Source organism: Vulpes vulpes, chromosome 2 (assembly GCF_048418805.1).
Source record: "Vulpes vulpes isolate BD-2025 chromosome 2, VulVul3, whole genome shotgun sequence".
NCBI classification, from domain to species: domain Eukaryota; kingdom Metazoa; phylum Chordata; class Mammalia; order Carnivora; family Canidae; genus Vulpes; species Vulpes vulpes.
The window spans coordinates 155,880,337-155,907,131 of record NC_132781.1 but is presented as its reverse complement, the minus strand read 5'-3'; the positions used below and the strand labels follow the sequence as shown (position 1 = coordinate 155,907,131).

Below are 26,795 nucleotides of genomic sequence, written 5' to 3'. Positions count from 1 at the left end.
TCGGGCTCCCGGCATGGAGCCTGCTTCTCCCTGTGCCTGTGTCTCTGCCTCTCTATGTCTATCATAAATAAATAAATCTTTAAAAAAAAATAATTGGCAATAGATAATTTCAGTTGTTTTCTTTAAAGTGACAAACTTCATTTCACTCATCTCCCAAAAAAGGATCCCAAATACCCAAATCTGAGTTACCAGTTTGTCACTCTTTTTTCTTTTTTTTTTTTTAAAGATTTTATTTATTTATTCATGAGAGACAGAGAGAGAGAGAGAGAGAGAGAGAGAGAGGCAGAGACACAGGCAGAGGGAGAGGGAGAAGCAGGCTCCACACAGGGAGCCCAACATGGGACTTGATCCCAGGTCTCCAGGATCAGGCCCTGGGCTGAAGGCGGTGCTAAACCCTGAGCCACCCGGGCTTCCCTATCACTCTTCTTTAAAGTAAAAATGACATTTCATGAAAGAAGAGGTTTAGCTTGCAACTCGAACCACCAACTCTTCAAATAAAGACTAGACCCTGATATGCAGAGGTATCTCACCCCATTTCAACACACGGAGTATTAAAAAGATGTATATGTGTACTAAAAAATAATTTAATAAAATTAATAATTTTTACTGCTTCATCAAGAACATTCTTAAAAAAATAAATAAATAAATAAAGATTACTTATTTGCCAGAGAGGTAGAGAGAACCAGAGAACACAATCAAGTGGAATGGCAAAGGGAGAGGGAGAAGCAGGCTTCCCAACACCTGAGCCGAATGGGCAGACACTTAACCAACTGAGCCACCCGGGCACCCCCAACAAAAACATTCTTTTTTTTTTTTTAATTTTTATTTATTTATGATAGTCACAGAGAGAGAGAGAGAGAGGCAGAGACACAGGAAGAGGGAGAAGCAGACTCCATGCACCGGGAGCCCGACGTGGGACCCGATCCAGGGTCTCCAGGATCGCGCCCTGGGCCAAAGGCAGGCGCCAAACCGCTGCGCCACCCAGGGATCCCTCAACAAAAACATTCTTAAATGAAACCGGCATTTGTTGTTTTACTCCAAGTATGTCACAAACAGAACTATTACTACTACAATTTGATACCACTATCTTGATTTGTGCTAAGGCACTAACAGCTTTATCCACCACTGATCACTTTTACATCGTCAGTACAAGTATCACCAAAGTGAAAAAGGCAAATGACGTCTTAGTATTATTATGAAAATAGTTCTGACCTTGCAGATTCCCTTAAAGGGTCTTGGGGACCCCCAGAGATATGTAAATAACCCTTGAGAACCACTGATATAGGGAAAGGTACATGAGTATTCATACTACTACTCACTCAGTTGTTTAGTAAGTTTAGAAATTTTCAAAAAAAATCATTGAGGAGATAAAAAAAAAAAGAAACCATAAAGAATTCTCAACTCTCTTTTAAAAAGAGAAAACTCCTTCCCCAATATTAATGAATATTCAGGTGGTACAGCAATGTTCTTTGGAAAAACAAAGAACAGTAGTGGAAATTAGCTGCCCAAGGAAGGCAACCCCTTGGGGTTTATTTCAAGAAGAATCCAGGTGACAAAGAAACTATCAACAACAAATACAGGGCAGCCCCGATGGCCCAGAGGTTTGGCGCCGCCTTCAGCCCAGGGTATGATCCTGGAGACCCAGGATCTCCCACACAGCAGACTCCTGCTTCTCCCCTCTGCCTGTGTCTCTGCCTCTCTCTGTGTGTGTCTCTCATTAATAAATAAAATATTTAAAACAACAACAACAACAAATACAGATCAAGAGTCCCTGTTTTGCCCTAAATATATTTTGGAATTCAGAATTTCTTAGATTTTGGAAAGATAATATAATAGAGATTAGGACAATACCCTGTAGGCAAACACATCAATATTTCCACAACTTAAATATATGAATAATCATGGGATGCCTGGCTGGCTCAGTCAGTAGAGCATAACACTCTTGATCTCAGAGTCATGAGTTTGAGCCCCCATATTGGGGGTAAAGCTTACTTAAATATATATAAAATATGAATACTCATACTAAGTAGAATAAATAATCATAAATAACCTCACTTCAGTTCAGATTTTGCAATGAAGTATACCATGTTTTTCATTTTTTAAAAAGATTTATGTATTCAGAAGAGACACAGAGAGAAAGAGGCAGAGACACAGGGAGAGGGAGAAGCAGGCTTCCCACAGGGAGCCCCATGTGGGACTCGATCCTGGATCCTGTGACCTGAAGGCAGATGCTCAACCGCTGAGCCACCCAGACGTCCCTATGTTTTTCATTTTTAAGTGCTTTTGCATTTTGAAATTACAGATAAACAACTGTGTACTCCTTGGGAATACACTACGCTCCTACTCAAAAAAATTCTAGCAGCCCATGCTAGTACCTATTTATGGGGCGAGATTAGGTTGAGATTTTCAAGAGAATTGTATTTGTGATTCTACTGAAGTTGCATATTCCACTGAAAAATTGGGAAAACCACATTAACAGGAAAAGGTGGTTAGGAATAGGCAGAGTGCCAATATAAATCATTTTCATCAGCAGTCAGTGACCAGAGAAACCATGGGCTGGGAGACTCTAACACCAATGGTGCTGGAATGGAATTATTATAATAAATCACAGGGAGTCGGTCAACTGGAGACCTTAGAGCTGCATATAACTCCCTAAGGCTGAAAACAGGCCATGAACAAGAGAAAGATTTAAAACTAAAACTAACCACCAACTTATACCTAAAATATGTAACAAATATATGTCAATCCCATTTAATACCATATATTAATTAAAAATCAGAATTTGGAGGCAAGTTATTGTATCCCTTAGCTGAAACACTGGCAAATTCCTGATACTACTTCTTAACTAGATTCTAATTTAATAATCCATGGCAAAGTGCTATACTAGAAATAGTGAACTCGAAGTCCAGGCAATCTCAGTTTTCATCAATTCTGCCACAAACTAGTTTATACGGCCTGAGTCAGACACCCAGCAAATGCAACATTAAATCAATAACCCTAACTTTTTTATGCCTCTAACTCCTCACTTGTAATAGAGAACATCAGATTAAAAGAATTATAAAGGTCTCTTTTACCTATAAGTTCTTTAATAAAAACCCAGATTTATTCATATGACTGGAGTTGGTCAGAATTTACTATGACTAGTTTTAAAGAAAGACAGGGTTCTTGATTGAAGACAAAAAAAAAAAGTTTTCTAGCAAAAGTAACAGCATGTACACAAGTTTTATATTAAGAACAAATGACACAGTATAATCTTAACCTATAACATGTGTCCCCAAAGACCTTATCAACTCAAACAGCGTTAGTGGTGACCTTAAAAACTACCTAGTCTAAACTGTTCACTTTATGGGGGAAAAAACTGAGAATTACATTATATGCCCAAGGTCATACTATCTGGTTGTGGCAATGCTAGGACTAAACCCAAATTTCCCTGGTTGACAGGTGAAAGTTCACTATCTTTCTTATAACCCAAGGCCTCAAGAACTGTATAACTTCAGTGCTACCTGTAACATGGCAATCCCTTTAATCAACATATGTTCTTTTAGGGCATTAGGTCTACAATATCATGCAGATTCTAGACTAAAAAAGATCCAAAAATTTGGAGAAAATATCTACAAATCGTATTATCTAACAAGAAACTAGTATCCAAAATATACAGAGAACTCTTATAATTTAACAACAAAAAGATAAACAATTTTAATAATGGCAAAGGAGGGCAGCCCCGGTGGCGCAGTGGTTTAGCGCCGCCTGCAGCCTAGGGTGTGATCTTGGGGACCCGGGATCGAGTCACATCAGGCTCCCTGCATGGAGCCTGCTTCTCCCTCTGCCTGTGACTCTGCCTCTCTCTATGAATGAATGAATGAATGAATGAATGAATGAATGAATGAATGAATGAATATATAAATAAATGCAAAGGATTTGCATAGGAATTTCTCCAAAGAAATATATACCAATGGCCAATAAGCACACGAAAAGATGCTCCATCATCATTAGTCATTGGGGCAGTGCAAATCAAAACCACCACGTGATACCACTTCATACCCACTAGTATAGCTATCATCAAAAAGGACAATACCAAAGGTTGTGAGGATGTGGAGAAATTGGAACCCACATACATTGCTGGTAGGAATGCAAAATGATGCAGACAGATGCTGTGAGAAAAATCTGGTAGTTACTCAAAAAGTTAAAGTTATCATATAACCCAGCAATTCTATTCTAGGAATATCTGAAAATATATCTGAAAGCAATGAAAACTTGACATAAACTTGTACAGCAATCTTTATTCATAATAGCCCCAAAGTGGAAACAACCCAAGTGTCTTTCAACCGATGAATAAGCAAAATGTGGTACATTCATACAATGGGATACTATTCAGCCCTAAAAATGAAGTACTGATACATGCTACAACACAGATGAACCTTGAAGACACTGTGGTAAGTGAAAGAAGCCAGACACAGCAGTCTACATATTGTATGATTTCCATTTACACAAAATGTCCAGAATAGGCAAGTCCACAGAGAGAGACAGAAAATGGATTATGGTTGCTAGGAACTAGAGGTAAAAGAGATTGGAGAATCACTGCTAATGGTATGGAGGTTTTGTTTGGGGTAAACAAACAAACAAAAAAAAGTCTGAAATTAAATAATGGTGATGCTTGTGAATTTTATGGTATGTAAATCATATCAATATATATTTTTGTTCATTTTATTTTAAATATTTATTTATTTATTTTAGAGGGAGAGTGCCAGAAAGCGGGGGGGAGGGGGAGAGGACAGAGGGAGAGAGAATCTGAAGCAGACTGCCACTGAGCACACAGTCCCACACAAGGCTCAATCTTACAACCCTGAGATCATGATCTGAGCTGAAATCAAGAGTTGGTGGCTTAACCGAGCCCCCCAGGTGCCCCTGCTGGTTTTATTTTAAAACACACACAGAGACACCAAAGTGAACTTCTCACTCATGCCTTTTTGGGTAGAAAAATACCAATAGAAAGTCAATGCATCAAAGTCTGGATTCATTACTTACCGAACCAGGCATGTGCTATAAAGAATACAGAGAAAATACTCTGTTCTTATGATATTCATATTATAAGCCGACAAAAGTAAGCAGATAATTACAACAATGTGATAAGGGCACAAGTGTTCCAGAAAATGTACTACAACAAGAACAGAAGCACAGAAGGAGCGGATTTTTAATGAGTTACGAAAAGTTTCATAGATCTACATGAGATCTTAAGAAGGAACAGAACAGCACCTCTCTCCCGGCAGAAAAACTACTATGTATTGGTCCATGCTAAGCAACATAATGGCTTTTAGAGATGGGACAAATCCTGTGATCCAGGGGTCCTGAAATTGAGTCCCACATCAGGCTCCCCAGAGGGAGCCTGCTTCTAACCTCTGCCTGTATCTCTGTCTCTCTCTCGGTCTCTAATCATAAAGAAAAAAAGAAATGGGACAAATCCTTTTTCTGAAGTGAAGCTTCATGGTAAAATTTAAGTTAATCTCAGAATGAGAAGAACATGATTATGTGTTTAAAAATAGGGGCAGTATTGAATCATGGGCAAAATACAATTGGAAACGCACATATTTAGCTCAGCACAGCAAGAGTAACACAGACTGCTGAAACAGCACTGACTGGCTGCAGGAGTTGGTACGACTTGGGTACTATTTTAATTTGTCTCTTCCATAGAAATACTGCCTCCAGCATTTCAGTTGCTCCAGTTCTCTTCTGCATATGTAACATCTATGTGCCAGCTATCTATCTCCTCTCATTTCATCTTTACAACAAACCTGAGCTCAGTACTAATATCCCAATTTTAGCAAGGAACTCAATCAACTGCAGGAAGGTTAGTAACATTTTACAGTACTGTATCATGCATTCTGTTCACTGTCATCAATTTATTCTCTCCATCAATCCTTAAAACAAGCCTAAGAACTAGGTATTATTAGTACTTCTCATCTATACAGGAGAAAACTGAAATTCATGAAAGTTAAATTTGCCCAGAGTCACACTGGGAATAAAAGGCAGAACTGGGAATTAAATCTAGGTCTGCATGATCTCGTCCCCTTGATATACCACTTCATCTATCATTAATCATCATTCAGTCTAGTTCAATATGCTTCAATTTTTATATTCTGCATTTCCAGTAACTAGTCTCTTGCACAGCAGGTACAATATACATTTGCTGAAGACATTGTTCCTATGTGTTAGAGCTAAGGGAAAGCCAACCGTTGTTAGCTGGAGAAATCCTAGCCAAGAGAAAAACCCAACACAAGGTCATTTCTGAAAAACTCTTTTTAGGTTTTTCCAAAGAGTAGGAAGAGCCTCCAGTGCTAAAGCAGACTAGCCCCAGGGAGACATGCAAAGAAATCTTTTCATCAGGAATGGAAAGGCAAGTCTTACCAAGATCTGGTTACAGCAATGCAGAGATTATGCAGTATATACTGCAGCAAAATCAAGTGCTGACAGCTGAGCTAGATCAAGCCGCATGAAGCTGTTTAAAAAAAAAAAAAAACAACAACTAGAAAACTAGAAGCACTTAAATCCTAAAAAATGCCTCTAAACATTAACTGCAGGAAACCAACACACGACTAAAGAGTGGGATTCAGCTGAAGCAGTTCAAGAGTTAAATACATAAAACAACTCACATGACAGCACAGCTCCTACTGGTAGATCACGCCTCCCACTCGGTTTACCTTTTTTTTCCACATAGAAAAGGTAAGCTGTTTTCTCAGTTCCCAGAGAATCCGATACCCTTCGAATGTTGTTTCTCAGCTCGCTAGATGGCTACAACAGGACACAGGAATGACACAGCAACATCCCCCTCTAACAGCAGGAAGGGAATCAGGGACTAGAAAAAAGAAATGAGTATCTGGGAATGATCTTCCCGTTCCAAACACCACAGGCTTGTCCTACTTATATACAAGAGGTGACTATTATATGACACTCATCCCAAACCATGTTTTTTTCCTCTTTCAAACTGGGGTTAGCTAACCTTTTCAATTTAATTCCATGTAACTTTGCTCTCCTGTCTTTAAGACAAGTTGCTTCATGGATGTCCTATTTGTAAAATGGGACTAAATATACTAGATTCTAGACCCTACCTCTTGCATAGGAATGCTATTTGAAGAAAATGGTGTTTAAGGTACTTGGAATAGTTAAAAGCATTACAATAGCCAGCATTTATTATATGTTTAGTTCGTGTTATTCTAAGTCCTTTGCATCAATTCATTTATTTCTCACCACACTAGGAGGCAGATACTAACCCCATTTTTCAGACAAGTAAACTGAGGCACAAAGAGGTAGAGTTCCTTTCCCAAGTTTACCCAAAAATCACATGGTAGAGCTGGAATTCAAACTCCAGACACATCAGTCAGCAAATGTAAGTGATGTTACTAAACTAACATAATTGTAATGTGTAACGAAAATTATGTTAGAATATTATAGCTCATGGCTTAAGGAAGCAAACACAATAACCTAGTTAAACATTCAATATCTGAATTCTACTTTGTCCTCACCACACCATATACCTTCATCTGTATGTACTCTGAAGTTAGCATGCAACAGATAAACATGGTGTGGGACAGACTTTGGAGTCACACAAGACCTAGTCATACATGTGACAATATGTTACTTAATAGCAGTATGGGCAAGTTACTTAACGATGTTTCAGTGTCCTCAAGTGTAGAACAGGGATAGCAGCCACGCAGAATGATTTAAGGAAGGATTAAATGTGTTATAAAATCATCTGAGGATCGTAGCTGGCATATAGAAGTGCTAACCAAATGTCATTAGCTACTAGTGTTAATATTTCACTCTGCCATTTTACCTATTTTCCATAAAAACGCACACTTAAAAATTTTGCTTCAAAGCTGTCACAACATTTGAAATAGGCATACGTATTGGATTTCACATTTCAGCATCTCCATTGTTCAATAATATTTTCTAGTAAATTTATTATCCATGTAACACTGCTGGGGATGTAAGCTTTTACCATTTTGATTTTTTTTAATTTGAGAGAAAAAGTGAGCGAGAGAGAGAGAGAGAGAGAGGGAGAGAGAGCAAGCGAGCACAAGCAGGGGGCAGGGGCAGAGGAAGCAGCAGACTCCCTGCTGAGCAAGGAGCCTAATGCGGGGCTCAATCCCGCATTAGGACCCCAGGATCATGACCCAAGCCAAAGGCAGATGCTTAAACAGACTGCGCCACCCAGGTGCCCTATTCTATATTTTGAAGATACAACTCCACTGTGTTACTTACATGTCAAACAACATACTACAGACTCTCATCTCTTAATATAAATTGTCACAAACTTGCCTCAATACAAATTATCACATTTCTGATTAATTGGTAAACTGAGAGTCACTGTGAATGGCTTTTTATCAAACACCTCAAATTAAAATGGTAGTATCGTCTCAGAAATTTACTTCACCTCATTTGACAAATCTGAAGGCCAAAGAATAAAGTGACTTGCACATGTAGCTAAATAATGACTAAAACTGAACCAGAACCTCCAGACTCACTTAGTCCAAAGCTCTTTATCACCTCTCTGGGCTGAATAATTCCATTTCCTGTACAGGAAGGTGATAAACATCTGAGAACAGAGAATGACTCAAATCTCTAAGGACAAAAAAGTTCTTGGGACATAAGGCTTCCATGACCATTTAACACAGCAAACAACAACAAAAATAGCATTACTCAATACTGTTTCCTTCTCAAAAAATCTTGTCATCTCAAAACTTTGCTCTACTACTATATCTGTATTAGCCTAACCCACATTTGCTCACGCCACTACTTCCCATCTATCTCAGCAACTTTCTGAAACTGTCTTGGCAAATTCAGGTCAAAATCCTAACAACAAACTCCAGGGAACTGTCACAGTACCGTGTTATTATGGCAAATACTCCTGAAAATAAGTGGGGCTTAGAAAATCTATTATACTGAGATTCTCAGTATAATTATTTTTGCTGTGATAGAATCTGATGTGGCTTTTTTTCCCTCCAGAAATAGACTTCCGTGAAAATACTAAAATAAAAGAGAAGACATGAAAATTTTCTTGTTAAGGACACTTAACTAACATTCATTAAACTTTCCCAAATTTTCTGGAACATTTCAAATCTTACATGCATTTACCCAAAGATTTAGTTCATATCACTCTTTCCAAAAGTCTGCTCTAAAAAAGAAAAGTCTGCTTTTATGTAGTATAGTATTTAACCAGAGTCAAGAGCAGAAGTGGGCAATCCAATTTTACAAACAAGCCATAGCAGGATTAGGGAGAGAGGAAGAGAGAGAGAGAACAGGAACACTAGCAAGTCAAATCAATTATTTACTTAAAAGTCCACAGGGTACAGAGCACTATGAGATGCACAGTGCCAACCTACTCCACCCCTTCTCTGCTAGTCAGTACAGGCCCCAAGACGAACACCAGAGTCCAACAACCAGCCAAGTTCCAGGTAAAATGGCCTTACTAGGCTCAATGGGGCCAAACACACATATTTTTAACTCCAAGCCAAAGAACAGAAGTTCAAGGAAGAAGATGATCAATAGTTTAAATACTGACAAGAGATTAAGGAAGACAAAGGCTTTGAAAATGACTGAATATATGGACACTAGGTCTTTTGAAAGGGCATTTACAGTCAAGTGTTAAGAGTCAGAAACAAGACAGGAAAGGGTGTTAAAGAATAAGGAGTATGAAAGGAAAGCCTGCATAGAGAATGCTGTTTTTAGATGTCTGAATAAAAGAAAAATATAGGGCAATAACTCTGATAGAAAGGCAGAGGGATTTCATTTATTTAGGATAGAAAAGACCTCAGTGTATTCCTAATCTCAAAGGAAGGACTCAATAAAGAGTGCATGGGATACAATCTACAGATGCAGGACAGACAGGAATAAGTGTGAGGTACTAGACAAAGTGCATACTAGGGAATGGGATGGTGAAGAAAAGTGATCCATGAGGATCCTGAAAGTCACCAAACACAATGAAAACAGAGAAGCAGGGGATCCCTGGGTGGCGCAGCGGTTTGGCGCCTGCCTTTGGCCCAGGGCACGATCCTGGAGACCCGGGATCAAATCCCACGTCGGGCTCCCGGTGCATGGAGCCTGCTTCTCCCTCTGCCTGTGTCTCTGCCTCTCTCTCTCTCTGTGTGTGACTATCATAAATAAATTAATTAATTAAAAAAAAGAAAAGAAAAAGAAAACAGAGAAGCAAATGGTAGGGGCTCCGAAAAATCAGAAGCCATGCAAAAATGGCAAAAAAATGGTCTAAAAGGGACAGTGTAGGCCTAGAATATATTAACTGCTCCCCTGTCCAAAGAGTAACAAAGTACTCAACCATCAAAAATACAAATATAACAACATTCATTAGAGGAAAAAAACTTGTTTTCAGTTGTGTATTAGGAGATGGAAGAAATGTTGGGAGAAAAAAATGAAGAACCTAGGACTTTGCTCACATTTGTGCACAGGTACTACCAGACCCAATATAAGCAGCTGGTAAAGGAACAAGAGCAATGAGGCTGAGAGCGGTAGGGCTGAGGTGTATAATACTGAAAGAAAACTGAAGAAATTATCAACAGCACACGTGAAGAAAAGCTAAGAACTTTTAAAGTTGTGAATGATGAGGAGAAGAAAGGCACATGCCCAAAAATAAGTGACAGTTACCAACGTCAGCTAGCGTCCAGCACCAACTACATCTTCAAGCAGAATGACCTTCACTCCCACTTTCCCAGAAGCTAGTCCCTAAAATTTCCTTAGATGTCATTTGCCAGACTAGCAATTTGTTGAGCTGCGTGTCACCAGTGTGTTTGTTTTATGAATTGGACATTTATTTTTATGAAGGATATGTTGAGAGCTCTACAAAAAGATGTGAGGGACATTATCCAAAAGATAAGTGTCCTGACTAGACACTAGGACTATCTGTCCCTGACTAGAACTAGGACTAGATCATATTTGGTCTTTGAAGCCCTCCGCCCCACTCCTGCACACAACAGACAGGATGGAAAAGGCTAGATACCAGTTAATACATGGGTAGCACTTTACTGATCTGAATTACCACTTAAGCAATTATCTCTTCCCCTCTCTTTATTCCTATTCTTATAACCTCTAATCCAAGAATAGAGTAGGAGAAAGAACATGGACTTTGTATCATGGTGATAGAGAACCCTAATTCTACTGCTCCCCCTCCCCAGGGACATTTCTTGAACCCTCCTCATGAGCTTCAGTCTCCCCATTACTCCTACTCCCTAAAGTAGGAGTAACAATACCTTTTTCATGAGCCAGTTTTAAATATTAAAGAGTTAGGAGACATCAGGTACCTGCTACATGGTAAACGCTAATGGAATGATAGATAATATGTTCTACCATACATGCTGCAATGACAAAAACTGGGAGACTATTTTAACTCTATCATGATAAATCAAACCATCCAAGGTGAACCAGCATATTACCACACGGTGTTGTTAATGTATACAGGACAAATTCCACTAAATGAAAAAATTCTAAAGTAACCAAAGCATTCCAAAAATTCCTCCACACTTGATAGTTCATCTAACCAACAATATTAATTACGGTAACATTTCTAGAACTAATAATTTATTCAATGTATATATAATGGTTTGAAATGTACTATATGTATATTTTTTCCAAACTAGTGTTTCCAAAATAAAAGAAATCTTCTAACTTCCACTTCAATCCCAAGGCAATTTTAGAGACTCTCAACATATCTCAAGTAAATGGTGTTTTGGGGTGCCTGGGTGGCTCAGTTAAGCACCCAATTCTTGGTTTTGGCTCAGGCCACGATCTCAGGGTCATGAGATAGGGCCCCACATCTGGTTCCAAGCTCAGCTTAGAGTCTGCTTGAGATTCTCTCCCTCTCTCTGCTCGCACTCTCTAAAATAAAATCTTTAATAAATTAGTAAATGGTATCAAAAGTATGTGGATATGGAATATTTAGCAGAGAATTGAGGCAAAAAGGCTATCTCCTCTATCCCCTTCTCCAACTACCATTAATTAGTATCACAAATAGAGGGATCCCTGGGTGGCACAGCAGTTTGGCGCCTGCCTTTGGCCCAGGGCACGATCCTGGAGACCCGGGATCAAATCCCACATCGGGCTCCCGGTGCATGGAGCCTGCTTCTCCCTCTGCCTGTGTCTCTGCCTCTCTCTCTCTGTGACTATCATAAATAAATTAAAAAAAAAAAAAAAAAAGTATCACAAATAGCCCCGTTTTACCAATCTCATAATCTTAGTTACCTTTCTTTCTCCACATCAACTCCTATCTCTTCCTTCTTCAAAACTTCTAATATATTCCTTTTTTTTTTAACTCCCTAAATTCAGATCCTAATAGTATGCACACCTGAGCTTCTACAAAAACCCTTCACTGGCCTGCTTTCCAGTAATCTATATAACACCTCCTGATTAATCAGTCTACAATACTACAGTTAGCCATGACTTACCTCTATAAACCTTCAGTGGTTCCTAAATGGTAGAAAGATCAAGTCCAAATTCCTTAGCATAATGTTCAAGACTGTTCATAATCCAAGCATTACCTCACTAATCTTATCTCCTCCTAGTCCATAATCTAAACTCTATTATTGGAGCAGACGAGCATTCCTCCCCCCCCCCCCACCCCACCCGCCAGTTCCACAGAAAGTGGTTTATTGTTTTTAGAACAAAATAAGATGCTTTCAGAACTCGTTTGTAAAAAACTGTTAGAACTTGAAAATTTTTCTAAACATTATTTTGTCAGTTGACGAAGTAGGCACTTCAACACAGAAAACTTCCCACCTGCAACCGTGTGGAGCATAAGCTGTCCAATTAGATATAGCTAGCGAATTGCTCAGAAGCAGGGCTTGGACTTGGGGCTGGAGTACTAAGTATCAGGTCTAATCTCCTTACCCTGATGCCTGCAGCGCTCCTTCTTCACCACCCACTCATGGCTCCTCACCACCCCATGCTTCACAATCCTGCATGGGACCCTATGCAGGAGACACAGCTCTCAGTGGATGGATAGAGCTGCTAAGCTAATTGAGGCAGGGAAAAATGGTGATCCTCCTTGAGTTAAGTGGCCTCGAACACCCCTTCTACAACAGAAGTCCCCATTTTTGGATACCCTCTCTGCTCCTCAGTGATATCCCCTGGGACCAGAGTAGTTGTTTAGTAGGAGAGTAGGAGGTGAGAGGCCCCACTCACTCACAGGCATCTTTGTGGTAGATGACTACCTGTTTAGGTGTGTTTATTTGTTAGGTGTTGCCTATGGGGCAGGCAGGGGGCCAAGCCACTTTTGAGGCAACACAGGCCAGGATCAGCTCATGAGAGCCTGACACTATCCAAGGAGAGCCAGAGGCCCCACGCACGGTGCTACCACTTCAGATCCTAGTCTGGCTGTGGGGTCGGCATGCCTGGTATCTAGACCAAGTGGAGGCTCCCATCAACTACAGATGTCTGAGGCAGGAAGACAAGGCTGCCAACTCGGGGAAGCCCCAACAATGATCCTCAAGGGTGGAGCAGACAAGTATTCTTAAGCCCAATCAATAATACAAGTTTATTCGAATCTCAGTATCTTTGTTCTTTTGCTGCTCTGGCCTGGAAAACCATCCCTTCCTTCCTGTCTATTCACATCCTATCCATTCATCATTGTAAAACTCTAGTCTACCTGCCTCCATGAAGATCTCACAGATCACTTTAGCCCACACTAACATCAGTATCTGACATAATTTAGTAGCATAACAGACCTCCTAGAGTAACTACCACTGTACCACAGATTCAGTGGCATTTTCCATAAGGCTAAATTATTCAATATAAAGATCTTCATCTAAGATGATACCCTTTCATATTTGTTTTTAAATGTTCCATCTTTTCTGAAACAGTGGTATTAGATGAAAAGTTTTTTTTTCATTTTTGTGTCCTTACTTGAGAAAAAAAAAGTTATTTTGAAATATGAATAGTTTATCAAATCCAAGATATCAAATCCAAGCCCCAGAAATCACCAGTCATATCACCCCTTTTGGCATTTACATATTGTCCAATACTGCCATGGAACCATTTCAAAAACCAGGTACATCAGAATGTTAAATTCCTTGGAACAAGGGCTAAATATGGCACTTCTCTTGTCTTTTTGCTTTGTCTACATTAATTAACCCTGGATTAAATATATAACAGATAGTATAAATTGAATAGAATTGACTAAATTATTGGCTTTCAAATTTGATGCGAAACTGACCAAATACGCAAATGAAGCCAGTGTTCCTTGTTCCTCTCCACCTCTCCTCCCTAAAGATTCTCTGCTCTCTCCTTGACTGTACCCAATTAATGAACAGCCACCTACTTCTATTTCTGCCTTAATCCCACTCCTCTTGCCTTTTATTATCTGAAATTTTATCCCTCCATTGCTTTATTATTTCTCCCTGCTCCATTAACTGCCTCACTACCAAGCCATCTGTTTTTTTATCATACTTCTTTATGATCCTGATAAGTCTCTTTCAAATCACCATGGGATCTAGTTTTAAAACAAGTCTAACATAATCACCAGTCCTCGAGTTCCTACCAAAAAAAAAAAAAAAAATTTAAGCATATGTTGGAATGTATCTAATTTTATCAAATTATATTAAGAATATCTCATACTGTACACCAGCACAGCTGTAGCAGAAAACATAAAAACTGGTATTCCTGGGGTGTCTGGGTGGCTCAGTCAGTTGAGAGCCAACTCTTGGTTTCAGTTCAGATCAAGGTCTCAGGAATCCTGGGATCAAGCCCTGCCTCAGGTTCCGTGCACTCCAAGAGGAGTCCGCTTAAAGATACCCTCCCTCTGCCTCCCGCCCCCTCCCAAATAAATCAAATAAATAACTAAATCTTAAAAAAAAAAAAAAAGCCAACTGGTATTCCTGATAAAAGCCTACTAGCCACCACTACATGTTACACAAACAGCCTAAACCACCTCTGTAGTATGTATCATATTCAATCAGCTTTTGTATTTCTGGAACATGTTGTCTTCCATTTTAAAGATCTTTAATACATATTAAATCTATCAATATTCAAAAATGACATTCTTCCTACCCTAGGGAACATAAGCCAGTGTTGACCTCCCTTACTCAGGGAAGAATGATCTTAAATGCACACAGTTCATAAAGTCATCATGTACTCATCGTAATGTTCAGTAGCAAGCTCTAGAGTCAAATCCTAGCTTGGCATTCACTGGCGGGGTTGACTTTAGGCATACTGATCTCCTATCTTAAGGATTTTTCTTCTATTAATGGGGATAATAATAGTATCTACTCCAAGGGATTGCTGAGAGGAAGATTAAATAAAGATATAAAAAGAACTGAAATACAGCAGCTGGCACATAGTCAATAACATTAGGTTTTATTATTTGTCCTCAATGACTAAGAATCTGTAGAAAATTTTCAATTCTAATTCTGCTTATTCACTGATACTATATACAAATCACCAAGATAGCCTAAATAAGATAAACACCCCCAGGTAATTATGAAGACACACATTTGTGATAAAGCTGTTGCAGGGTTTTAAAGAGCCAAAAATTAACTACATTTATCTTGCTTAGCATTTAACTTAACCAGTTAACTTGAAACTGGATAAAACCAGGGATTTCTTTACTTTTAGAAACAGGATATACTGTCAGACCCAGGTGGATGGTACCATTTTCCTATCTGAACTCTTCGGCCTCCACAGAAAGCCCACACGCATAATGCCTGGGTAAGTGGGTCAGGAAAATACATTTCACCTTTTAATTATAATGAGTTCAAATCTGTTCCTATATATATTTGCCTCTCCAGATTAAAAATGCTCTTTTCCTTTTTAAAAAACTGTCTCTTAAAGGCTATAAATAAGATTGATATTAATACAAAATAATACTTCCATGACAGAGAATTTCAACTCCATCAAGAATACAAGTTAAACAAGTTATATTCAAGCAATGATTTTTATTTATAGAAGCTCAAAATAAGTGTTGTTATTCGAGTCAAGAAGCAAGACTCTCTTCTAGCAATGCCACCAAGGCTCAAAACCTTTTGGGTTTTGTGTGTGTGTGTGTGTGTGTGTGTGTGTGTGTGTGTGTGTTTTTAAGATTTTTATTTATTTATTTATTCGTGAAAGACACAGAGAGAGAGAGAGGCAGAGACACAGGCAGAGGGAGAAGCAGGCTCCATGCAGGGAGCCTGATGTGGGACTCGATCCCGGGACTCCAGGATCATGCCCTGGGCCAAAGGCAGGCGCTAAACTGCTGAGCCACCCAGGGATTCCCTCAAAAACTTTTTGAAACTCTATTTGTAGGTTCCCAAAGACGAGCCTTACACACAAAATTCCTAGTCTCCACCTTAGAATTATCTCATTTGTGACCAAAAACCATACTGATTACTCAATTCATTCACCAGATTTATCTCCAAAAGTTAAATATAACTCCCCCAAAATGAAGACTTACCAGGATTAAGAATGTGCAATATGCTCTAAAGGCAAATTCAAAAGAAGTACGGCAAACATTCTACAGTTTGGAAATCTCATTAAAATAAATATATAATTATTTCCCATTTAGGAAACTTCTGATACTTGTTATTAAAAAGCAGTCACGGGGCACATGGGTGGCTCAGCCGATTAAACATCTGCCTTTGGCTGGGGTCGTGATCTCACAGTCCTGGGGTGGAGCACCATGTCAGGCTCTCTGCTCAGTGGGGAGTCTGCTTCTCCCTCTTTCTCCTTCTGTTCTCTCTCTCTCAAATAAATAAATAATATCTTTATTTAAAAAAAAAAAAAAAGGCAGTCACATTATCCTACGGATACTCCTCAGAGATGACCATAAAACCACAGTTAAGCAAAAGTGGAAGTCTGAAATATCATACCAGATCTATGTAAAAGCAGCAAAATGATACTGTGGATAATAACCGAAGTTGTTTAATTTGAACAATTAAACTAACGTACTTCCATAACATTGGCTCCCCGCGTGCCTCTGAAGGAACAGTGTTTAATACAGTTATTTATATCCATTCTTCTTGAAAATTTACATTTGGTTCACACTGGTTTGGGTAAACTGGAATTCTTCAAAAGAAGGAACTTTCAAGTTGTCTTTTGTTCTTTTGTTGGTTGCTTAAAGAGATGGATTTAGGCTAAGACAGGAAATTATCCCAGCTTAGCTCACCTAAACCTAACACATCCTGCTCCAAGTACCTGCACTGTAACCTATTTAGCACATACTTCAAAATTTGTTAACATCCTTCTCCTAAAGGAAAAAAAAAAATCTGGCACAGAAGTAATTTATGCCAAGATTTCAGCAGCTGTTATTCAAAATTTTTTTTAAATTCCAAATCTAACCCTTGACAGCTTTGTGGCACTGGACAAGATACACAGCTTGTCTATACCCCAGTTCTTAATCTGTGAAATGGGACTAAAATAATAAACAATGTATCTATTTCATGGGTGTGGTGACAATTAAATGAGATTATGTGCTTGACACATGGCAGGCACTCAATAAATATTTGTTAAATGAGCGAGTAAATGAAATAATGAACACAAAATGCTTAAAATAGTACCTGACAAATATTATAACAAATGTTGTAAAATTACTTGAGGTCTTTACCTAGAATAAGCAAAAGTAAATGGCTAACAATATTAATATCACTATCCCAAAATTCTATAACCAGATTTAATATTTTTCAATGATTTTCATATAAATTTCAAAAATTTTAATGGTTTGAAGTATTCTCACATATTACCTTACCAATAGTCTCAATTTCCAGTTGTAGGGTCTCTCTTTAAGTGATGAAGAGCTGGCTAGAACATCCAAAAATTCTCTCTCCCTTGTACCAATTACAACCACATAGCCAACATATGAGCTAAGGATGAGTCATTCAAGAAAAGGAAATTAATAGGGGCCTGTGGGTGTCTCAGTGGTTGAGCGTCTGCCTTTGGCTCAGGTCATGATTCTGGGGTCCTGGGATCGAGTCCCACATTGGGCTCCCTGCAGAGAGCCTGCTTCTCCCTCTGCCTGTGTCTCTGCCTCTCTCTCTGTATCTCTCATGAATAAATAAATAAAATATTTTTAAAAAGAAAAGGAAATTAGTCAATGACTAATTGACTTAGCTTCATCAGAAATCATTAAATTAAAATTAAGCTTTTAAAAATTCTTGAGTTTCTTCCAGTCTGCCCATTATACAAAGACGTTATCTGATTTTAGACTAAATCGCATGAATTTTAAAATAAAAACAGTTGCTCACTTCGGCAGCACATAAAATAAAAACAGGAAATTTTTCTTCTATTCTTTGGGTAAACAAAAATGTAAAACTGAAATAATGACTGAATTTACTATGTACCAGGTATTATGACCTAAATGTTTCTGTACAGTAAATCATTTAATCCTCACAATCACTCTTCCATCAATAAGATGGAAAAATTGAAGCTACAGAACTGGAACTGTATAGTTTTAACCAACCTTATAAGGTAAAGTGATATTTAACCAAGTTAGCCAAAAAATGAGAATATGACACAAATAAACAATTGTCAAAGAATCAGAATAAATCACATTTAATAAAAGTTTACTTGAATAAAACTGAGTGATTCAGAAACATACTCTCAAGATCTCCCAATGCCTAGAAGCCCATGTTATGAACAATTCTTTTGTGAATGTGTAACGTGTAGGAGACTGGGATGAGGACATATTAATAACTTTGTAATCCATTCTGAAAGTCACTTTTTATAATGAATTCCCCATAGTTTATCATTTGTCTCACATTTTAAAAGAAAATTTCATTATTGAAGTCCAGTGCTCGCCTGAAATATAAATGCATTCTATTTATACTTTTTATTTTGACCTAGTTGAGATAAAAAGGGCAAAAAGCTAATAGGCTACTTTCATAAAGTTGTTAAAAGGAAAAATAAAGGAGCAATTATGAACAAAATTACTCCAATGTCTCTCGGAAACTTCCTTAAGTATAATTCCTTTATTTCCATAAAAGCAATTACTAAATCACCCAACAATCTTCTAATATAATCCCGTCAGAAAAGTAAAAATGGGGCACCTGGCTGACTCAGTCATGCAAGAGCATGCAACTCTTTTTTTTTTTTTTTTTTGAAGATTTTATTTATTTATTCACGACAGACATAGAAAGAAAGGCAGACACAGGCAGAGGGAGAAGCAGGCTCCATGCAGGGAGCCCGACATAGGACTCGATCCCGGGACTCCAGGATCACGCCCTGGGCCAAAAGCAGGTATTAAACTGCTGAGCCACCCAGGGATCCCCCAACAGCATGCAATTCTTGATGCCCTGGTCATGAGTTTGAGGCCCATGTTAGGTGCAGTTTACTTAAAAAAACTATTTTTAATTTAAAAAAAGTCAAAATTATCATTGTTTTAAAATACATATTAGGCACCTCTTAAAAAAGGTTTTACATTTATCACTCAATTGTGCCATTTGTATATTAAGTTAAATCATCCCAGCTACAACGAATTTAAATCTGCATTTAAATTGGCTTAAATATATACATTAAAGTAAATATATACGACACTAGTACATATGTTCTTCTGCCTTTAATAAAAAAGGAAGAATCAATACTGAGAGAGCTCACTGGCAAGTCAGAGAAAGTAGTGTTAATTGGCTTGGAATTTTCATTGTTGACATCAAAATAAAATGTTATTCAACAAAATAGTTCAAATGAGGTATCACCTAGTCTCTCATTTCAGTTAATAACTCCAATCTGAGACCATTAGACAAGCACTGAATAAGCACCTAAGAAAGAACTGTGCATAGTTAGTTCTTTGCCAGTAACAAATTCCAAAGGAGTATCTGTTTTGTGGTACCAGGACTGGACTCCTGTACCTTCACACCCTGATAATTGTTGTATCACCTGAAGCAGCTGGGGCACTCCCAACCTTTGGATCAGAGAAAACACCAAGCAGAATTCTAATAAAAAGAGTCCATGTTAATAAGCCTAAGAAATTAAAATTGCGGGGATCCCTGGGTGGCTCAGCGGTTTGGCGCCTGCCTTTGGCACAGGGCGCGATCCTGGAGTCCCGAGATCGAGTCCCACATCGGACTCCCGGCATGCAGCCTGCTTCTCCCTCTGCCTGTGTCTCTGCCTCTCTCTCTCTCTCCCTCTCTCTGTGTCTATCATAAATAAATAAATAAATCTTTAAAAAAAAAAAGAAATTAAAATTGCTACCTATACATAAGTAGCATTATGATTAAGCATCAAAAATTCTACTAACGGCCTACTATGTGCAAAGCTCAGTGAAAGGGATTGAGGGGAGTTATCAGCTAAAACAACTTAGCTTCTGATGAAGAGGCTTCTGATCAAATTAGGTAAAGATATAAACTAGTGTAATTAACCAAGAATATAAGGGGTGCTGGCAAAAAAAAAAAAAAAAAAAGCTTTTGATCCAATGAGGTAGATAAGATACATGCTAGTGTGACTTGCCAAGAACATGAGGAGTATCAGCAATAAATGTCAAAATTTTAGAGAAGAAAGATTTACTACTGCAAAGTCAGCACAGACTTCATAGAGGGGAACTGAGCTGAGCCTTGGAAGACGGAAAAGTTTAAACAGTGTAAGAGAAGAAAAAGACAAAAGATACCAGGAACAAAGGTGCTGAATTGGGAATGTGGTCATTAAATATTTATTAAATACCTACTACATGTCAGTCATTGTGTCAGATACTAGGTAAACAAAACAATGAGTTCCCCACTCTTGTAAAGTCTAGTGGGGAAGGCAGATAATAATCATGCAAGCAGATATATCATTACAAGTTGTAATAGGTGCTATGCAGGGAGGCAACAGATGCCAGAAACAGGGAATAACGGAAAAGGATCAGCAATATAAGATGAGGAGGGAAAGTATCTCTGATACACATGCTGAGGCTTGAAGGAGGCAGCCAGGCAAAGAACAGGGGAAAGCGCATTCAAGGAAGAGAGCCACACGTGAAAAGGCCCTGTGGTAGGAAACAGCTTCTTAAGGATAAATAAGAAGCTGGTATGACTGAAGCATAATGGACAACAAGCTTGGTATAAGGTGAAGCTGGAAAGTAGGTGGGGCCAAGCTTTAGAAGACATCATAGGCCATGATAAAGAGTTTGAATTTGGATTTTATTCCAAGCCCTAAACAAAATCTTTTAAAGTTTTTGCATACTCACAAACATACTGTTGAATAAACAGAACCAGACCCAAAAGAATATCTGCTGTATGATTCCATTTTTACAAAAAAAAAACAAAACAAGAAAAATTAACACCTGCTTTTAGAAATCATCCCAGGGAGGTGGGGAAGGGAGGCAGGAACTGGAAAGTAACTCGGTGGGGGGCTTCTGAGTATGAGTAATATTGTTTCTTGATCTAGTACTGGTTCCACAGATATATTCAGTTTGTGAAAAAAAAAATGATCAAACTACTCTTAATATATTATATATATAATACTTCAATAAAAAGATGTAATTTTTAAAAATTCAATTTTTAATAACATTTTTAAAAGATTACTCTGTACAGATAAAATGGAAATAGAACAGCACACCCAAACGTGTCCTAATTGACAGATTAACTTAATGGAAACTTTTAGATACATGGACAATAGGGGAAGGGGTAAGTCAAAAAGCCAGTGAATATACCATGTACCATGTTCCTAAAGAATGCAAAATCTAGGAAGGGAGTTTTGCAATAAAGAATGAACTATAAATGAATCTCTAGAAATTAAGAAGTCTAAAAGATTTGTAATGCTTTATTAGGTTTTGGCTTATATTTTAATATGGTATTTCCAAGCTCTTCCCTTGCTCCCCCAACCCTAATACACAGAGTGTGATGAAACTGATCCCAAACTTGAGCACCAATCACATCTGAGCTCAAATCAACCGTCTCTGCCCCTCACTGGCTCTGGGAGTAACTGCTCTGAGCTCAGCTTCCTCAAGTATAAAGAGGATAATAACTACTGCACAGAGTTATTATTTTTCTCCCTATCATCACCCAAAATGTTGAGTTGGTAGACCAGTATTTTAATTTAATTATTATTTCCTAATGATATATGAAAGGCCCATGGCTGATGAGTTTCCATTCTCAAGACTGACAGGTGGGAGAGAAGACATATAAAACAGTCAACATGTAGAAACAGAATGTATAATGAGAAATGAAGAGTAAGAGATACAAATGGGGCTGCTTCCAGGGGCATTTGGGTGGCTCAGTGGTTTTAGGCATCCAACTCTTCATTTAGGCTCAGGTCATGACCTCAGGGGTCCTGAGATTAAGCCATACGACTAGCAGAGGAGCCGCCTGAGACTTTCTCTCCCCCTTTCCCTCTGCCCTCTCACCCCCACTCACACTCACTCGCTCTCTAAATAAAATCTTTAAAAAAATAACACAAGACTGGTCTAGAAGTGGCAACAGAGCTTTCAAACTTTTTCAAAGACAGACTTGAGCTATAGCAGATTGGGACAGGTTCAGTGACCTAAGAAATTATAAGAAGGAGGGGCACCTGGGTGGCTCAGTTGGTTAAGCATCTGACTCTATTTTGGCTCAGGTCATGATCTCGGGGTGGTGAGATTTACTCCCATGTAGGGCTCAGCACAGAGTCTTACTTTTCTCCCTTTACCCACCCCCAATCTCTCTCTCTCCCCCTCTCAAATGAATAAATAATTCTAAATAAATAAATAGATAAATAGATAAATAAATAATTCTTTAAAAGAAATTATGAGAAGGAAACAATAATCTTACGTCTTCTGAGAAAGAGACAATTTCTACCTGATGTATTGCCTTTGTAGGATATTAGCTAAAACAAGTTAGAGATAAGCATTAAGGATATTCTGTCCCAGGTGGAAGGGCAAGGCCTTTAGTTATTTTACAGCATCCCCACCCTTAAGCATTATTTGAACTACACTGGGTAAAGCACTTCCCAGGGATAGCCAAAGATGCTGAAGTTTAGTATTTCAGGAGATACCATTTCAAAAAGGAAACAAAAATAAAAGTTCAACTCCTTAATAAATCTTTGGGTAATTCCACCACCACCACCCCCGCAACCCCCCCCCACCCTCCGCCAAAGACAGCCCTGTCCTAAAATGAAAACCTGGTTCCTCATGAATTTCTTTCCCCTGATCTGCCAAGTATATCCCTATCTCTACCTATCTTATTCTTCTCATGCACCTCATCAATAAATACCTAAGGTTTCCCTATTTCCTACAGAGTTAGCGTACTAACTCACTCTGATCTCAACAGTTTGAATTAGGGAACACAGAAACTTCGTAACATTGCCAGGAATTACTTTGCTAACCAATACCTTAAGAAAAAAAAAAAAGTTTAAACAAAAGGTGGCAGTCGTGATTACACAACTGTGTACATCTGTCAAAGCTCATCAAACTGCACACTTAAAATGGATGAATTTTACTGCATGTAAATTATACCTTAATAAAGCTGATTTTTAAAAAAGAGGGCAGCCCGGGTGGCTCAGAGGTTTAGCACTGCCTTCGGCTCAGGGCATAATCCTGGAGACCCAGGATCAAGTCCAGCATCGGACTCCCTGCATGGGGCCTGCTTTTCCCTCTGCCTGTGTCTCTCATGGATAAATAAAATCTTTAAAAAAAACAATAATAAGAAATAATAAAAAAGAGTGTATTTCTTCAGCAAGTATTTACTGAGCATCTATTATGTGCTTCAAAGTTTATACCAAATCTTTCAGCTTGACTGTGTCCTACCTGTAACTAATGTGCTTTACTTATAAACTGACACTATCCCAAAAAGCCAGTATTACATGAAAAATGGTTCAGCTTCTGATTATGAATGTCACCCTAATTATGGCCTCTACAGTGGAAGGACCATTAGCTATCCAAATCTTCCATTATATAAGTGAAATCTATGATCACCCAAGTACTCTGCATTTCAACACAAATGCTTCCATGGGGGGGGGGGGGATATATAGATAAATAAATATATATACACACACACACAATATACACATCTACAGTATATAGGACACACCACTAGCACAAAAACATCTCAATAGCATACTGACAGCATTGCTGGAAGAAAAAGAAGGCAATACTCCTGGGGAAAGGACCTAATTGGCTTATTCTATGGTCCAAGGTGAGCCAGTGGCTGAGTTAAAGGCCTAGAAATTAATGCAGTGTGCATAATGGGAGATAACCAAGGACCTCACAGACTGGGTTTGAATTCCAGCTCCACCTCTTACCATCCTGTATGTGTAAACCTGGGGCAGTCACTTTACCTTCTGACCTTCAGTTTGCCCATATGCGAAGCAGGGATGCCAATTACGACCTCACAGCATTGTTGTGAAAACTCTATGAGATATATACCACCGAGCACAACTACTGGGCACAGAGTAGGCAACTCACCAAAATTAAGCTCCCCTTCTTAGTCTTAAATTATTCAGGAGTGAGAAAATGCCTATTAATCGAGGCTAATTCATAATCCCTGTTAGTAATCACAGTACAACAATGAACCTGTACTTGCTGCCTTGTTCATACTCTACTCAACTCCCTTCCCCAGCCCACTATTTCCAGTTTTTCAAACTTTAGTTACTATGTTTAGAAAAGGGATTTAATTTTAGAAACCTGGAAAATTCTTCTGAGTAAATTGAGCAAAACCTTAATCTGCCCCAAGGGGAATCCTGAGCAAAAATAATTATTTCTGACAGAAGAATTTTTCTATGGGAGTTACTTAATTTAACCACACGAATGCTACCAAAGCTGCACACAAGGTGACAAAACAATCTGGAACATACCGTACAGATTCTCCAAAGGGAGATACCCTCCTAAAATCCAAACCTCTCCCTCCCTTCCTAATCTAATAAAATCTTACTAGGTGATCTGAGTTCCCCCAACACGAGTCCAGCTCCTTATAGGCCAGAACTGCAGCAGTCCTTAAAATGCCCTGAACAAAAAAAAAAAAAAAAAAAAAACCACCTCTGCAAACGTCCCCAAAAGGCAGGGAGGTCCAGAGAATATTTTCTCCCCAATCAACAGATAAGGCAAACCAGGAGCTCCGAAGCACACAATTCTTTTCCCCAAGGTCATTCGAGTCAGCGAAGGGAGGTGTGACTGGAGAATCTGCAAGCAATCCCTGGCTTTCTGGAGATTACACTGCAGGGTTGGTTTTCTGTTGGGCTGTGGATGGGGGGGCTGGAGGGGGGCAGGATGGAAGAGGAGCGGGGGGGGGGGGGGGGGCGCCCGGTCTCTTCCCTTCTTCCCTTCTCCCACCCTCAAGTGTGAGCACTGGTCTCGGCATTTCCGAAACAAGCCACAACAAGCTCTGCAGGGTTAGGAAAGGGGCTGACGCGACGGAGAAACAGATGCTCCAAAGCAAGACGGTCTTTCTGGGCTCGCAGAGCCTCCTCTCCAAGGTCATTAAGAGAAACCGCAGGCACGTCTGCGGGCTCCCCCGCGGGCTCCGAACCCGCAGCCCGGCCGCCCCGGGAGGCCGGCTCCCCCGCAGCAGGCAGCCTCCGCAGCCCGAGGCCACGGCCCCCGCGGCCGCGCTTCACTCCTGCGCTCCGGGCAGCCATGGCTCCTTCCCGGCGCGGGGGGGCGCGGGGAGGGCGCGGGGCGGCGGGCGGCGGGCGGCGGAAAGTTCACCGCGGCGGGGCGGGGGCGGGGGGCGGCCCGGCCCGGCTCGCGCGCGTCCCCCTGCAGATTCCACCATTAATTAGTCCTAAGGACTGTCTACTGGCAACTTAAACAAAGCGAATGCCTCGAATTCCTTCCCGGCCCAGCGGTCTGGCTGCGAGGCCAGCATCGGCCGGGACGCGGGCCGGCGCGGCGGGCCGACAGCTGCGGCGGCGGCGGCGGCGGCGGCGGCGGGACCCCTCCCCCTCCCCCTCCCCCGGCCCGCGCCCCCGCAGCCCGCTCCCGCAGCCCGGCCGACCCTCCCTCCCCCCCCCCCTCCTCCTCCTCCTCCTCCTCCTCGGGAGCTCCCGGGCTCTTCCTGTAAGATCACTTCCTTCCTCCCCGGGTGCCCGCGGGCCCCGCGCAGCCCCCTCCCCGCCCCCCCCCACGCCGGACCCCAAACTCGACCCGAAACTCCCCCCCGCCCTCCCCCTCCCGAAAACGTCCCCTCGGCTCCCTGCCCCGGAGCCTCACTCCCACCAGAACTCTCGCAGAACCTTCCCTCCCCCTCCAAAAGAAGAATTTCCAACTCCAAAAAATTTCTCAAGGTCTCGCCCCAGAAGGTCTCCCCTTCCGAGCCCTTTCCCCGAAATTCCTCTCCAAGGCCGCCCCCCTCCCCCGCCTCAACTCCATACCCGCCCCCCCCAGCCCTCCCCGGGGTGCGCCCGCCGGTCCTGCCCTGGCGCCCCTGGGTGCCCCGACCCCTTGCCCGGGCAGGCTGCCCCTCCGGCCGCCCCTCCGGCCGCCCCAGCCCCCCCAGCCCCCCGCGCCGCGCGCCCGCCGCCTCCCCGCCGACCCCTCACCTCGGCGGCTCCGGCCCGCGCTCCCGCCCGCGGAGGGGTCCAGCGCTCCGCTCCCGGCGGCCGGCGCCTCCTCGGGCTCCCCGGGACTGACAATGAGGGGCGGGGCCAGATGGTGACGTCAGGCCCCGGGGGCGGGGCCTGTCGTGGGGGCGGGGCTGCCGATCAGCCCCGCCCCCTCCGTTCTTTTCCTCCTTCCCTGGACTTGGATTTTGCCAAGTTTTTACTGCTTGCCGAAGTGCCCGGGTCCTGTGCTAGGCGCGGTGTGAAATCGAAATGACAGATAAGAAAGATGTCCTGCTTTCAAAAGGGGCACTCCTGGCGGGGGGCGGGGTAACGGGGTGGGGGGGAGGATTAAATGAGATAATCCACGTAAAGGTGTTTAGCCCAGAGCCTGGTATTGAGTAATCACT

The 26,795-nt window shown here is 40.7% G+C and overlaps 1 protein-coding gene and 1 non-coding gene across 9 annotated transcripts in view; both read right to left on the bottom strand.

Annotated features, from left to right (window-relative positions):
* LUZP1 (leucine zipper protein 1) overlaps nucleotides 1-26,476 on the bottom strand; it is a 90,074-nt gene extending 63,598 nt beyond the window's left edge. For 3 of the 8 annotated variants that reach the window (XM_072750816.1, XM_072750810.1, XM_072750817.1), the window contains exon 1: nucleotides 26,386-26,476. The gene's annotated coding sequence lies outside the window, so the exon portion shown is untranslated. Of the gene's footprint in view, nucleotides 1-6,402; nucleotides 6,494-6,647; nucleotides 6,914-26,385 lie in introns of those variants that run through there. The other 5 variants (XM_072750813.1, XM_072750812.1, XM_072750811.1 and 2 more) reach the window with 5 other exon arrangements.
* On the bottom strand, nucleotides 13,429-13,506 carry LOC112930213 (small Cajal body-specific RNA 20). The gene has a single exon (XR_003237069.2).
* Nucleotides 26,477-26,795: the final 319 nt, after the last annotated feature.